General features: G+C 53.7%; 2 non-coding genes across 2 annotated transcripts; one reads left to right on the top strand and one right to left on the bottom strand.

The window, feature by feature from the left end:
• Positions 1-9,720: 9,720 nt before the first annotated feature.
• On the bottom strand, positions 9,721-9,884 carry LOC141921948 (U1 spliceosomal RNA). Its single transcript, XR_012622831.1, has one exon. It is a non-coding gene; the product is annotated as a U1 spliceosomal RNA (small nuclear RNA).
• Positions 9,885-11,907: 2,023 nt separating this feature from the next.
• On the top strand, positions 11,908-12,071 carry LOC141921947 (U1 spliceosomal RNA). Its single transcript, XR_012622830.1, has one exon. It is a non-coding gene; the product is annotated as a U1 spliceosomal RNA (small nuclear RNA).
• Positions 12,072-14,253: the final 2,182 nt, after the last annotated feature.

Here is a 14,253-nt window from a genome sequence, read left to right as displayed (position 1 = left end):
CAGTTCTAAAAAGAACCCCAGGAGAGTCATTGTAGCGGGTGACTCCATTCTGAGGGGTGTCGAGGGCCCCACACACAGACCGGACCCACTTCACAGGGAAGTCGCTGCCTCCCCGGGGCCGCATCAAGGCCCTCACGGCAAAACTGCCCGCTCTACTGAGACCCAAGGACTACTCCCTCTCCTGGTTTTCCAGGTAGGTAGTGACGACATTACCAGGAGAAGGCCTAAAGCAATGAAGAGAGATTTCAGATCCTTGGGGAAAGTGAGTAAGGGGTCGGGGGCACAAATTGTGTTCTCCTGCATCCCTTCAGTTGGGGGATGGATGAGGAAGAATACCGGAGAACTCAACAGATGAACTTGTGGCTCCAAGACTGGTGTTACCGACAGGGCTTTGGATCTTTCAATCCTGGGTTGGTGTACAGGGCACCAGACCTTTTGGCATCGGATGGGATGCACCTGTCCCAGAGGGGGAAGAGGATCTTGGGGCAGGAGTGAGCTGGGCTCAGTGACAGCTTTAAACTAGATCTGAAGGGGGAAGGGGGCGAAACACCAGCCCATCTGAAGTGCGTGTATACCAACGCACGCAGCAGGGGTAACAAACAGGAGGAGCTTGAAGCCGTGATGATGTGGTGGCTATTACAGAAACATGGTGGGATGTCTGCCATGGCTGGAGTGCGGCAGTTGAGGGCTACAAGCTCTTTAGGAGGGACAGGCAAGGAAGGAGAGGCGGTGGGGTGGCGCTGTATGTTAGGGACTGACAGGATTGCCTTGAGCACAAGCGTAGTGAAGACAGGGTGGAGTGTCTTTGCGTTAGAATCAGGGGGAAGGCCAACAGGGCAGATGTGGTAGTAGGAGTCTGCTATAGGCCACCTACCCAGGACAGAGAGGGGCATGAAATATTCTATAGGCACTTAGGAGAAATCTCACGATCGCTTGCCCTTGTTCTTGTGGGAGACTTCAACTTCCCAGACATCTGCTGGAAATACAACACAGCAGAGCGGGACCAGTCCCGGAGATTCCTGGAATGTGTGGCAGATAACTTCCTGATGCAGCTGGTGAGTGAACCGACCAGAGAAGGTGCCCTGCTGGACCTCCTCTTTGTGAGCAGAGAAGGGCTGGTGGAGGATGTGGCGGTCAGAGGACGACTGGGGCACAGCGATCATGAAATAATAGAGTTCTCTATTCTTAGAGAGGCCAGGAGAGGGCTAAGCAGAACTGACATCCTGGACTTCCACAGGGCTGACTTTGTCTTCTTTAGGCACCTGCTTGACAGGATCCCTTGGGAGACGGTCCTGAAGGGTACAGGGGTGCAGGAAGGCTGGGCGCTCTTTAAGAAGGAAGTGTTAATGGCTCAGGAGCAGGCGGTGCCCAGGTGCTGTAAGAGAAGCCAGTGACAAAGACCACCCTGGCTGAACAGGGAGCTTTGGCTGCAACTCAGGGAGAAAAGGAGAGTTTACAGCCTTTGGAAGAAGGGACTAGCCACTCACAGTGATTACAAAGAGGCTGTGAGGCTCTGCAGGGCAGAAATCAGGAGGTCTAAAGCCCAGCTGGAAATTACCCTGGCTTCAGCAATCAAGGACAACAAGAAATGTTTCTATAAGTATGTCAGTAGCAAAGAAAGACCAGGGAGAGCCTCCACCCCCTGCCAGATGCAGGAGGAAACATGGCAACAAGTGATGAGGAGAAGGCTGAGGTGCTTAATGCCTTCTTTGCCTCAGTCTTTAATAACAAGACCAGTTGTACTGAGGGAATCCAGCCCCCTCCGCCAGAGGACAGAGACTGGGAGAACGACCCCCCCGCAATCCAGGAGACAGTCAGCGACCTGCTGCATCCCATAGACACACACAAGTCTGTGGAACTGGAGGGGATACACACGAGGGTGCTGAAGGAGCTGGCTGGGTGCTCGCCAAGCCGCTCTCCATCATTTCCCAGCAGTCCTGGCTGAGCGGGGAGGTCCCGACAGATTGGAAACTGGCCAATGTGACGCCCATCTATAAGAAGGGTCGGAAGGATGATCCGGGAAATTACAGGCCTGTCAGCTTGACGTCGGTGCCTGGGAAGCTGATGGAGCAGCTCATCCAGAGTACCATCACACAGCACGTGCAGGACAACCAGAGGATCAGGCCCAGTCAGCGGGTTTAGGAAAGGCAGGTCCTGCCTGACAAACCTGATCTCCTCCTACGACAGGGTGACCTGCTCATTGGGTGAGGGAAAGGCTGTGGGTGTTGTTTACCTTGACTTCGGTAAGGCCTTTGACACCGTTTCCCACAGCATTCTCCTGGTGAAACTGGCTGCTCGCAGCTTGGACGGGCACACGCTTCGCTGGGTAAAAAACTGGCCGATGGCCGGGCCCAAAGAGTTGTGGTGAACGGAGTGAAATCTGGCTGGCAGCCGGTCACGAGTGGTGTCCCCCAGGGCTCGGTGTTGGGGCCAGTCCTGTTTAACATCTTTATTGATGATCTGGACGAGGGGATCGAGTGCACCCTCAGTCAGTTTGCAGATGACACCCAGCTGGGTGGGAGTGTTGATCTGCTCGAGGGTAGGGGGGCTCTGCAGAGAGACCTGGACAGGCTGGAGCGATGGGCTGATGTGGAGCAGTTTGCTAACAACTGGCTACGTGAGAAAGGGTATAGCACCGAGGAACTGCTGACAACGGCGACGTGATGGGAAAATACCGAAAAGTATCAAAGAAGAACAAAGAACAGAAGCAAGACTATGTACAAGGCCTTGCAGAAATCATAAGGGGAGGGATTGGTATTTAACCTTAGCAACCAATGTATCTAACCTTAGCAACCTATAAGGAGCTCGCTTTTGCAATATGTATGAACTGATTATTGTAGATATAAAAGGAGTGTGAGTACTAATAAAGTTGAGCCTTTGTGCATTAAATGATGGCTGGGCTCCCGCTGCGTTCTTTCAACAAGTGGTGACCGCGACGTGATCCGTGCCAAAGGACGTGATCTGCTAACGACGTGATACGTGCCAAAGGACGTATAGGGCACCACAAAGGATAAAGACCAGAGAAGGTTGTTCAGGTCCTTAAGCAGCGAGGACGGCGAAAGGCGACTAAAAAGGCCCGCGCCCAGGGTGTCATAAGAGGTGAGCCCTGCTGATACGTGCTGCCGAGACCTGGAAAGGCTGCAACGGAAAAATTCAGGTATGGACAGGCAAGCAGCATATGATTTATTTGCATCCTGGCTGACACAACGCCGGGTTGAGGGAATAGATGTAAAAAAGGATCTTCAGGGGCTTTTAGCTTATGGGGTAGAGCAAGGTTGTTTTATTAATCCACATACAGTTCATGAGTTATCGGAATGGCGAAAATTTGGAGATAAGTTATGGGAATTAACATTGAACGATGATAAGACAGCAAAAAAGTTGGGAAAGTTATGGAGGATGGTTCATAATGAATTGCTAAGGTATCAGGCGGAAAAAAGAGCTGCACAGGGCGCAGTTGCGGCAAAAGAGAAAAACACCAGATATGGGGAGGAGGAAACTAGGTGGCCATTACCGCCTACGTTTCGTGAGCTTGTTTTACCACCTTTACGTTCCGAAGAGACGGGACAGGAAAGCTCAGAACGAGTTCTCCCTACCGCTCCCCCCGCCCCCGCCCTGAGTAGCCCTGACGCGTCCAGCCACACTGTGACGCCGGAAAGCGAGAATTCTACTCCTGGCTCAGAAGATGGGCTGGGGATAGAGATCGCTAAAGAAAGGTGTCGGGCTTGGAATGCATTGGCACGAGAGGGGTTAGAAAAAGGGGATGAGGCGATGACTCAGATGGCGACAGCAATGGCTTTTCCAGTTCAGTTTCAGCCGAACCCAGCTGGTGGAATAAATGCTACTGTTACGGCATTAGATTGGAAGCTTTTGTCACAATTGCGCTCTACAGTGAGTTCTTATGGTGTTACTGGTGAACCGGTTCGTCAAATGTTAGATTATCTTTGGAACACTCAACTTCTTTTGCCTGCAGATTGTCGGGGTATAGCAAAGTTAATTTTCTCTCCTAGTCAGTTGTTGTTGTTTAATGCGCATTGGCAAGCGAGAGTATTAGAATCGGTAGCGATACAGCGGCAAGCAGGAGATCCATTACAAGGGATTACAATGGATGAATTAATGGGGTTAGGACCTTATGCTAGAGTAGAAGCTCAAGCACTGCTCGGTCCGGATAAAGTGAGAGAGGCAATGAGGTTAGTGAGAGAAGCCATAGAACAAGTGAAAGAACCAGGCGGAGTTCCAATGTATATGGGAATTAAGCAAGGGAGAGAAGAAACTTTGGGCAGTTTTGTAGATAAGTTGGTAAATGCAATTGAAAGAGCAAGAGTACCTATCTACATGCAGGGTGCTCTCTTAAAACAACGTATTTTGCAAAATGGCAATCCTGCTACAAAGAGTTTATTGAATACATTAAGGGCAAATTGGACTGTAGAGGAGGCACTTGAAAAAGCGTCATCGATACCCACTGGACCTCAGGCTTTTCTTGTAGAGGCAATAAAGAAATTAGGGGAAGGAATGAAAGAACAGGCTCAGGCTACTCAAAGTCAGGTTATGACAGCCCTTGCGCCTCTCCAGACTTCGGCAGCAACAACAGTTAGAGTGCAAACACCTCAAAAGGGGCAACTGCGGTGTTACCGACGCAGACGGTCGGGAAACTCCACACGGAGCGCGTTCGCCAGCCGCCGCGCGACGACGAAAGTTGCAGCCGCAGCGCAGTCCTTCAACCCACCACCCGGGGAAGTCTCGGGTTGGACCTGGCAGCAGCAGTAGATGTTACCCTGTTAACAAATAATCCTCAAACAATATCTACGAATGTACGAGGACCTATCATTATTAATGGGAGAGCCATGGGAGCTTTATTATTAGGAAGATCATCAGCATCACAATGTGGATTATTTGTTTTACCGGGAGTTATCGATGCAGATTATGAAGGTGAAATCTATATTATGGCATATACACTGAATCCACCAGTAAAGATTGCACAGGGACAACGGATTGCACAGCTGGTGCCTCTGCCACAAGTGACTCAAACAATACGACCAGTGACTGAAGAGAGTCGCGGAAACAAAGGCTTCGGATCTACAGGAAGCCTGACCCTGCTAACACTGAATCTGAGTACGAGACCCAGAAAGACTGTTCACCTGTCATTTCAAGGTAACGCAATAACTGTGGAAGGGTTGTTAGACACAGGCGCAGATTCCAGCGTACTGTCGCCTTCTTCTTGACCACAAGGCTGGCCGTTACAAGAGCATACCACCACCGTCACTGGCGTGGGTGGTTTAACTTTAGCTAATCGAACGCCGCCCCTACAATTAACAATTGAAGGACAAACAGTCACAGCGGTGCTTGCTGTAGTGCAATTACCTCCAGGGGTAAACTGTTTAATTGGAAGAGACGTGTTAGCACAAATGGGAATAGTTTTGACAAACGATCACCATTTATTCTAATGGCCATTGCTTGGACTTTCCCGATCCCTATAACTTGGACATCTGACGATCCAATATGGGTAAAGCAGTGGCCACTAAAAAGGGAAAGTCTTGAGCAAGCACACCTGCTAGTACAAGAACAATATCAGCAAGGACATTTAAGATTATCTACTAGTCCTTGGAATACTCCGATATTTGTCATAAAAAAGAAATCAGGCAAATATCGACTTTTGCATGACCTTAGGGAAGTAAACAAACAAATGGAACCAATGGGGGCTTTACAACCAGGTATGCTGAATCCAGCTATGTTACCTTATGAATGGCCTATATTGATTGTGGACTTAAAAGATTGTTTCTTTACGATTCCACTTCATGAAAGGGACATGCGCCGATTTGCTTTCACTTTACCAACAATAAATAGAGAAGGGCCAGATCAACGGTTTGAATGGACAGTTTTACCACAAGGAATGAGAAATAGTCCAACTTTATGTCAGATTTTTGTAGATGCGGCCTTACAGCCATTACGTCAAAAATGGACTAATGTTATAATTTATCACTATATGGATGATATATTATTTGCGCAGAAAGAACCATTTACAGAAACACAGATAAAAGAAATTGTAAACACCCTTGCAAAGCAAAGATTGGTAATTGCACCAGAAAAGATACAAAAAACAGCTCCATGGAAATATTTGGGATTGTCTTTGATGAAACAAATAGTAACACCACAAAAATTAACAATTAATCCTGAAATTTCAACACTGCACGATGCTCAGAAGCTATTAGGAGATTTACAATGGCTAAAACCTATAGTGGGCATTCCAAACGAACTTTTACAGCAATTACGACCACTGTTAAAAGGAAATGACCCTGCACAGGTGGTGTCTTTATCAGCAGACCAGAAGCGAGTGCTACAACAGATTATGGATCGTATTACTTCTGGACAAGTGCGTCGGAGAGATGCTGAGCTCCCCCTGGACATACTTGTGTGGATGGGTTCACAGCATTTGCTCGGAGCTATTACGCAGTCTAAAAAGAAAACGGGGGAGACATGGGTGCTAGAATGGATCACGCCAGCATTACAACAATCAAAATCTTTACTTCAAAGAATTGAGGCACTAGCAAATTTAGTAAAGAAAGGTCGTGTGCGAGTTATTCAAATAAGTGGAAGAGAACCTCAATTCATATACTGTCCAATGCAGAAGGAAACCATGCAGTGGTACCTGGCAAATAGCACAGCATTGCAGGAAGCCATGTTAAATGGGCCAATGATGTTGTCAACTGATCAATTATCTATGGAACCTTTGAGATGGTTAGGACAATTACATTGGATTGAACAGCCAAAAAGACAACAGGCGCCGATTCCGAATGCCATCACAGTTTATACAGATGCAGGAAAGAAATCTCAGACAGCAGCTATAACGTGGCAAGAAGATAATACATGGAAACACGAGATATTAAAAGCCACAGCACAAGACACACTACAAACTTTGGAACTGTTGGCAGTAGTTTGGGCGATGGTTAAGTTTAATGGACCATTGAATATTGTAACTGATTCTATGTATGTAGCAGGAATAGTAGCAAGGATAGAAGATGCAGAAGTCAGGGAAGTACAAAATAAGCGTCTCTATGAGTTGTTCTTACAATTACAGAGGGCCATAAAAATAAGGGAACAACCGTATGCTGTAATCCATGTTAGGAGTCATAAATGGGATATAGGACTTGGGGAAGGTAATGCTCGAGCGGACAAGTTGGTATCCACTGCTGTACATGTTCCCATGCCGAAAGACAAATTGGCAAAAGAAGCACATGACATATTCCATTAGAATGCAAAAGGGCTAAAAACACAATTTGGCATCACGATGGCGGAGGCAACGGCCATAGTAAAAACATGCCCTGTTTGTAGTTTTCACAATAAAGGGGTTGGTATTGGAATAGGAGTCAATCCTAGAGGGACGAAATCTAATGAAGTATGGCAAATGGATGTGACTCACATACAAAGCTTTGGTAGACTTAAATATGTACATGTTACTATAGATACTTATAGCAAATATATATGGGCCTCTGCACAGAGTGGGGAAAAGGCCATACAGGTAATCAGACACTTAACATGTTGTTTTGCAATAATGGGAGTCCCGAATACTATAAAGACAGACAATGGACCAGCATATGTCGGAAGTCGAATGCAAAGATTTTTAAACAAGTGGGGAGTGAAGCATGTAACAGGGATACCGCATTCTCCCACAGGACAGGCCATAGTTGAGAGAGCAAATGGTACCTTGAAACGTTATGTAACAAAATATCAGGAAATACAGGATGTACAAGAAAGATTAGCAAAAACATTATTTGTAATGAATCACTTGTGTATATTTGGAGACGCAGAACAACCACCAGCTATGTTACATTATGAAAAGGCAAAAGTAAGTGAGGGAAGGAAAGAGATATGGGTAAATTATAAGGATCCAAAAGATGGATTGTGGAAAGGACCAGCTAAAGTAGTAATATGGGGAAGGGGATATCTTTGTGTTTCTACACCAACAGGCACTGTGTGGGTTCCAGCGAGATGGGCGAAACCTGCCGCACCTCCCAATGACGCCAGAAGAGAGACAAGCTCATCGACAGCGACTGATAGCAAAACAGATAGGATGTTGGGCAGAAGATGAGCTTAATCGCACTTCTGAAATTTTAGATCGGCTTACAGCAGATGTAGAAAGTGTTAACCATGCAGTGTTACAAAATAGAGCAGCTATTGATTTTTTGCTTTTAACACAAGGCCATGGATGTGAGGAATTTGAAGGAATGTGTTGCATGAACCTGACAGACAATTATTCTTCAGTCCATGCAAAGATTAAGAAATTACAAGAAGGTCTACACAGCTTGAAACAGGTAGATGGATTAGGGATTGAAAGCTGGTTAAAAGGATGGGGACTTTCTGGATAGTTGATATCTCTGGTCAAAACTGTGGGGGTCATGATCTTGATAATTGTGACTGTGCTTTTGATGTTGCCATGTATTGTCAGTCTTCTGCAAAGGGCCCTGCAGAAGACTGCCTCTGCAATATTTTTAGCACAAGTGCAAAAAGAAAACGGGGGAGATGTGGAGCAGTTTGCTAACAACTGGCTACGTGAGAAAGGGTATAGCACCGAGGAACTGCTGACAACGGCGACGTGATGGGAAAATACCGAAAAGTATCAAAGAAGAACAAAGAACAGAAGCAAGACTATGTACAAGGCCTTGCAGAAATCATAAGGGGAGGGATTGGTATTTAACCTTAGCAACCAATGTATCTAACCTTAGCAACCTATAAGGAGCTCGCTTTTGCAATATGTATGAACTGATTATTGTAGATATAAAAGGAGTGTGAGTACTAATAAAGTTGAGCCTTTGTGCATTAAATGATGGCTGGGCTCCCGCTGCATTCTTTCAACAGGCTGAGCCCAATGGGGGGAGTTTCACTAAGGCCAGATGCCGGGTGCTGCCCTTGGGCCACAACAACCCCCAGCAGCGCTACAGGCTTGGGGAGGAGTGGCCGGAGAGCTGCCAGTCAGAGAGGGACCTGGGGGGGATTGATAATGAGCCAGCAGTGTGCCCAGGTGGCCCAGAAGGCCAATGGCATCCTGGCTTGTATCAGCACTAGCGTGGCCAGCAGGGACAGGGAAGGGATCTGACCCCTGGGCTCGGCACTGGTGAGGCCGCCCCTCGATGAGTGGGTTCAGTTTTGGGCCCCTCACTCCAAAAAGGCCATTGAATGACTCGAGCGTGTCCAGAGAAGGGCAATGGAGCTGGTGCAGAGTCTGGAGCACAGGTGTGATGGGGAGCGGCTGAGGGAACTGGGGGGGGTTTAGTCTGGAGAAGAGGAGGCTGAGGGGAGACCTCATGGCCCTCTGCAACTGCCTGAAAGGAGGGTGCAGAGAGGGGGGATGAGTCTCTTGAGCCAAGGAACCAGCGGCAGGACAAGAGGGAATGGCCTCAAGCTGCGCCAGGGCAGGGTCAGACTGGCTCTTAGGAAGGATTTCTTTGCAGAAGGGGTTGTTGGGCGTTGGAATGGGCTGCCCAGGGCAGGGGGGGAGTCCCCATCCCTGGAGGGGTTGAAGAGTCGGGTTGACCCAGCGCTGAGGGATCTGGTGGAGTTGGGAACGGTCAGGGTGAGGTTCATGGTTGGACTGGAGGAGCTTCAAGGGCTTTTCCAACCGAGATGGTTCAGGGAACAAAGCGACCAGGCAGGATGGGGAAAAGGAGCAAATGAAGCGCGTGTGCGCGACCACCCAGTGACCGAGCTCTGTCTTTGCAACCAGCAGACCAGGGGAGAGCGCGAACGCAGTCCCCCACTACCACAAATTATGCAGTCGAGTTTCCCGCATTTGGGGAAATCGCAGGGGTCAGCACACCCGGAGTGCAGGGGATGAGCCTCGCCCTGGGAAAACCACCTGCCTGATCATGGTGTCTCCCCTGCCAGGTAAGTATGACCCGCACCGCCACACGCGCCCCCACACCCCGACACACACACACACAACACACGCACACCCCCGACACCCAACGCCCGCACCCCACACGCCCCCACGCGACACCCCCGACCCGCCTCTCCCCGCGCGGCCCCACGCAGCGCCCGCCCCGCCCGGGACCGCCGTTCTCTGGTGGCGGGGGCCGCTCCCGTCGTGCCTCGCGGTACCTCATTTGCATGGACACGCCCCCTCGAGCCCCCACTAGGCCCTGCCCTTCACGGCGCGAGGGGCGGGGCGAGGGGCGAGGGGCGAGGGGCGGGGCCGCGGCAGCCCTGAGGGGGCGGGGCCTCCGCTCCCGCCCGCCCCGCCCCGGCCGTGACCGGCCCCGCTGGCACCGACGGTCCCGCCCGCAGCGGCTGCGCCGACCCACACCCGCCCCGGCCCGCGGCCACCCGGCTCCGCCGGTACCGAGCTGGGCTCGCCGCGGCCGGGAGCCTGCCACGGCCGCACCCCCAGCCCCCCCCGCGGGGACGGGCGCTCCCGCCGCTGCCCCCGGGGACGGGGAGTCCCGGGGACGGGGAGTCCCGGGGACGAGCGCCCGGCCCCGGCGGGAAGGTGCCCTCCCGGCCCCCGCCGTGCCCGGGGATGGACGCGAGGGGACGCGAAATGCCCCCGGCTGAGGTTCTCGGTGCCACCGGCAGAAAGGGCGGCGGAGCCGCTCCCGGGGCTCGGCGAGAGCGAACCCGGAACGGAGGAACCGGCTCCGCGGGGAAGTTTGACCGGGAGGCGGGTGGTCGGTACCGGCAGCGCTGGCGCCGCCCGGGGCTTCCCGCCGTAAGGGCTCCCCAGAACGAGTAGGGGCCGTCAGGTGCCGCACCCCCGAAGCACACCCGTCCGTCCGATCTCCTGGAGAGGGGGCGCTCGGGCTCGGGAGTTCCGGGGACGCCCCGGCCCAGCCCCGGCGCAGGGGAAGCAGAGGGGGGGTCTGGGCGCTCCGGGGGAAGGACGCGCTCTTCCTCACGGCGCTTCGAGCCGAGCTCTCCGCGCGTGGCCGGGACGTCCGGGCGCCCCCTTCCTCGGCCGGCGAGATCCCCCCCGACGGCATCTCTGGGCCCCGCGTCCGAGGGCCCCGCGGCTCCGTCCGCCCCAGGGCCCGGGGGGGACTTCGGGGGACACCGGGGGCGTTTGGTTGTGTCTGGACAGAGGCCGCGGGGAAAGAGCCGAGGAGCCGCTGGGGAACAAACAGAAGCGAAACTCTCCTGCAGCGCGGTTTGGTCTCGCTCAGAAATTCTTTGGGTCGAGCCCCCCCGATGCCGGGATTGGTTTCTGCTGACTCAGCGGGACGGGGCTGTCACCCCGCCGCGGCCAGGGCTGCCGGGGGGTCGGGCAGTGCTGGCGCCGGCCGGCCAGGGGTGTCCTGGGAGCGGCTCTGTTCTATCAGTTAAACCCGTCAGACCGCGTCTACTCATCACTAATTAACAAAATCGTAATCAAGAGCCTTCCGAGAGCTTCCTCCTTCTGCAGGCGCGGGCGGAACCGGGGGCAGGGTGTGGGGAGGGGTCCCCCTGCGGCAGAACTAAGGGCAGAGGAGTTGAACCCTCGGCCCGGACCCGCCGCGGTCAGGAACGAACGGACAGCGCGCGACGACCGGCGGCGGCGGCGGCGGCGGCGGCGGGAGGAGCCAGAGCCGCGAGCGGCGGCGGAGGGAGCGGAGCGCTGCGACGCTGCTGAGGGGGCGGGGCCACGCGGATCGCTCCGCCACCGCCCGGCGCCGCGCCGGGACCGCAGGGGCGGGGCGTATTGGGGCCTTGCCGTAGAGGGCGCGTCCATGCAAATGAGGTACCGCGAGGCACGACGGGAGCGGCCCCCGCCACCAGAGAACGGCGGTCCCGGGCGGGGCGGGCGCTGCGTGGGGCCGCGCGGGGCAGAGGCGGGTCGGGGGTGTCGCGTGGGGGCGTGTGGGGTGCGGGCGTTGGGTGTCGGGGGTGTGCGTGTGTTGTGTGTGTGTGTGTCGGGGTGTGGGGGCGCGTGTGGCGGTGCGGGTCATACTTACCTGGCAGGGGAGACACCATGATCAGGCAGGTGGTTTTCCCAGGGCGAGGCTCATCCCCTGCACTCCGGGTGTGCTGACCCCTGCGATTTCCCCAAATGCGGGAAACTCGACTGCATAATTTGTGGTAGTGGGGGACTGCGTTCGCGCTCTCCCCTGGTGTTCCGGTGACAAGAACAGAGTGGCCTCGCTAGAAATCTGCCCCATCTTCCCTTGGCCTCGTGGGGGGCCGCGGACACCCCTTGTTCTCCACACCCCGCTGGGCCCGTCCCGGGGCGGCGCAGAGACCCGCGGACAGTCCGTGGTCTGGGCCCCGCCAGCAGCGGCCCCGGGTTGGACCCTCCGGGCTCTCCCGGGGCGCAGCGGCCCGTGCCCACAGCTGCCCCGGGCTCTTCTGCCTCTCGGGTACCGAACCCCGCGGAACCGCCCGCCCCAGGAGCCGGCGGGAGCCCAGGGCCGAGCCCCCCCGCTCGAGCCTCAGCCGCGGCCGGGAGCGGCGCCGGGGCCTTGGGCGGGTGAAACGCGGAGGAGGGAAACTGCCCCCGGGGGCCTCGTTCAGCCGCCGCCGGGTGCGCGGGGAGCGGCAGGAGCGGGCGGAGGAGACGCGCGGCGACGCCTTTTACCGAGAACTCGAGGCCGTTGCTGTCACCGTGACGGACGGGGAGAGCGCGAAGGCGACACCCCGGTACCGTAAATGACGCAGCGGCTTTCTCCGGTGAGGAGAAGTCCGCAGGGGTCAGCACACGGGGTGCGGGCGATGAGCCTCGCCCGGGAGAGCCCCCCGCCCGAGAGAGCCCCCCGCCCGAGCGCGGTGTCTCCCCTGCGGCCCAATAACGCGTGGAGCTGCCCCGCAACGCGCCGACACCCCCCGCCCCGCGCAGACACCGCACACGGACCCCCGCCCCGCAGAGAGGAGCGGCGATGGGGACGGACGGGAAAACTCACAGCGCGTGTGCTGGGTTTTACAGGAGCGGTTGGCACCGCGGTGTCCCTCGGCTGTTCTGAAAGCACCCGTCTATATCCTAAAGGCCTTGGTGGATTTTTAACGGTGTTTTGACCTTTAGAAGTCTTGAAGCTTAAGGAAGTTAAAAATAATGCACATTGATAGTGTAGATTGTAGTATTTGTTAAGTTTAAGGAAAATAATAAAACGCAGCTTGTACTGTTAAGTTACAAATACCGTAGACTGTAGAATTCGGTAAGCTTAAGGAGCAGATCGTAGAGTTATCTTCCTTATTTTGTAATTATTCTACGTATATTGTGTTTTCTGAAGTTTGTCTAAACCTGAACTGATAAGGCCTTTGCAGGTGCAGCTGTAAAACAAAGGAGGGGAGATGTGGGAGTGTCAGCCCTGCGCTGGGGGGGAGGTTCGTGTGTTAAGAGTCAAATCACGTGTTGCTGGGAAATGATGAAGAGGCAAGTGGGCATCGGCCTGTCAGCCCTGCACGGCCGGGGAGAGTCGATCCTTCAGAGCCAAATCGACATCGGCTGGGGAGCTCCGTTTTGGGGAGCTCGGCAAAGGTGGAGAGCTCGGCCCGGGAGCTGTCGTGGATGAAAGTACTGACACGGTAATGATTTCATAAGGGATCTAGGTTTATTAATAACAGCAATTTATCATTACAAAGTAACTCAGAAATACTGAAAGAAAGAAAAGCGACTTATTCACAGATTCTAAAATGACAAGATTCACACTAACTTAACGGTACCTTTATATATACGTGCGCATACACAAAACAGACAAACACACGGAAACAAAGGTGTTTGGATTCAGTAGAACGAACACACGACGGACACACACACACACACAGAAACAAGGGCACGTACCCACACCCCCCCCCCCCCCCCAATAAGCAGAGAAAGAACGGGTGAAAGAGAAGCTAGCTCAAAGAAAATTTCCCTCTCGAGTTTCGAGCAAATACTCCCAATGCCTTGGCATTCCTCAACGGGCGATAATGGAGACTCGAGCGGGCGGACTTCACCTGGGCCTTCCGCCTGGAGCAGACGACACCCGAAGGGTTTGGTACCTCAGAGGCGTCCCAGCTCAGGGGAGATGCTGGTCACAGGCCGCTGCGATCCCGGAGAGCTCAAAGGGTCTCCCTGGTGGTCGCAGTTTATAGGGTCCAAGATAATTGACTTTTGTCAGATACCTGCTGGTGCCTTCCAGCAGTTGCACAAGAACCTCATGAATGTGCGACTCTGTTATTGTTCCCACCTGAGCACATCCCAGGCACAGGTGTGCCAGGCCCTGAGGAGATGATGGGCCGTTATAGCCGTTTCCGAGCAACGGGCAGTGGGCAGGAGCCAGGCTCGTTAACGTTATCAGTCCTTATCTCCACAGGCTG

Source organism: Strix aluco, chromosome 3 (genome assembly GCF_031877795.1).
Source record: "Strix aluco isolate bStrAlu1 chromosome 3, bStrAlu1.hap1, whole genome shotgun sequence".
Lineage (NCBI taxonomy): Eukaryota > Metazoa > Chordata > Aves > Strigiformes > Strigidae > Strix > Strix aluco.
Note: the sequence above shows the minus strand (reverse complement) of the source record. Positions and strands in the feature narration are given on the sequence as shown.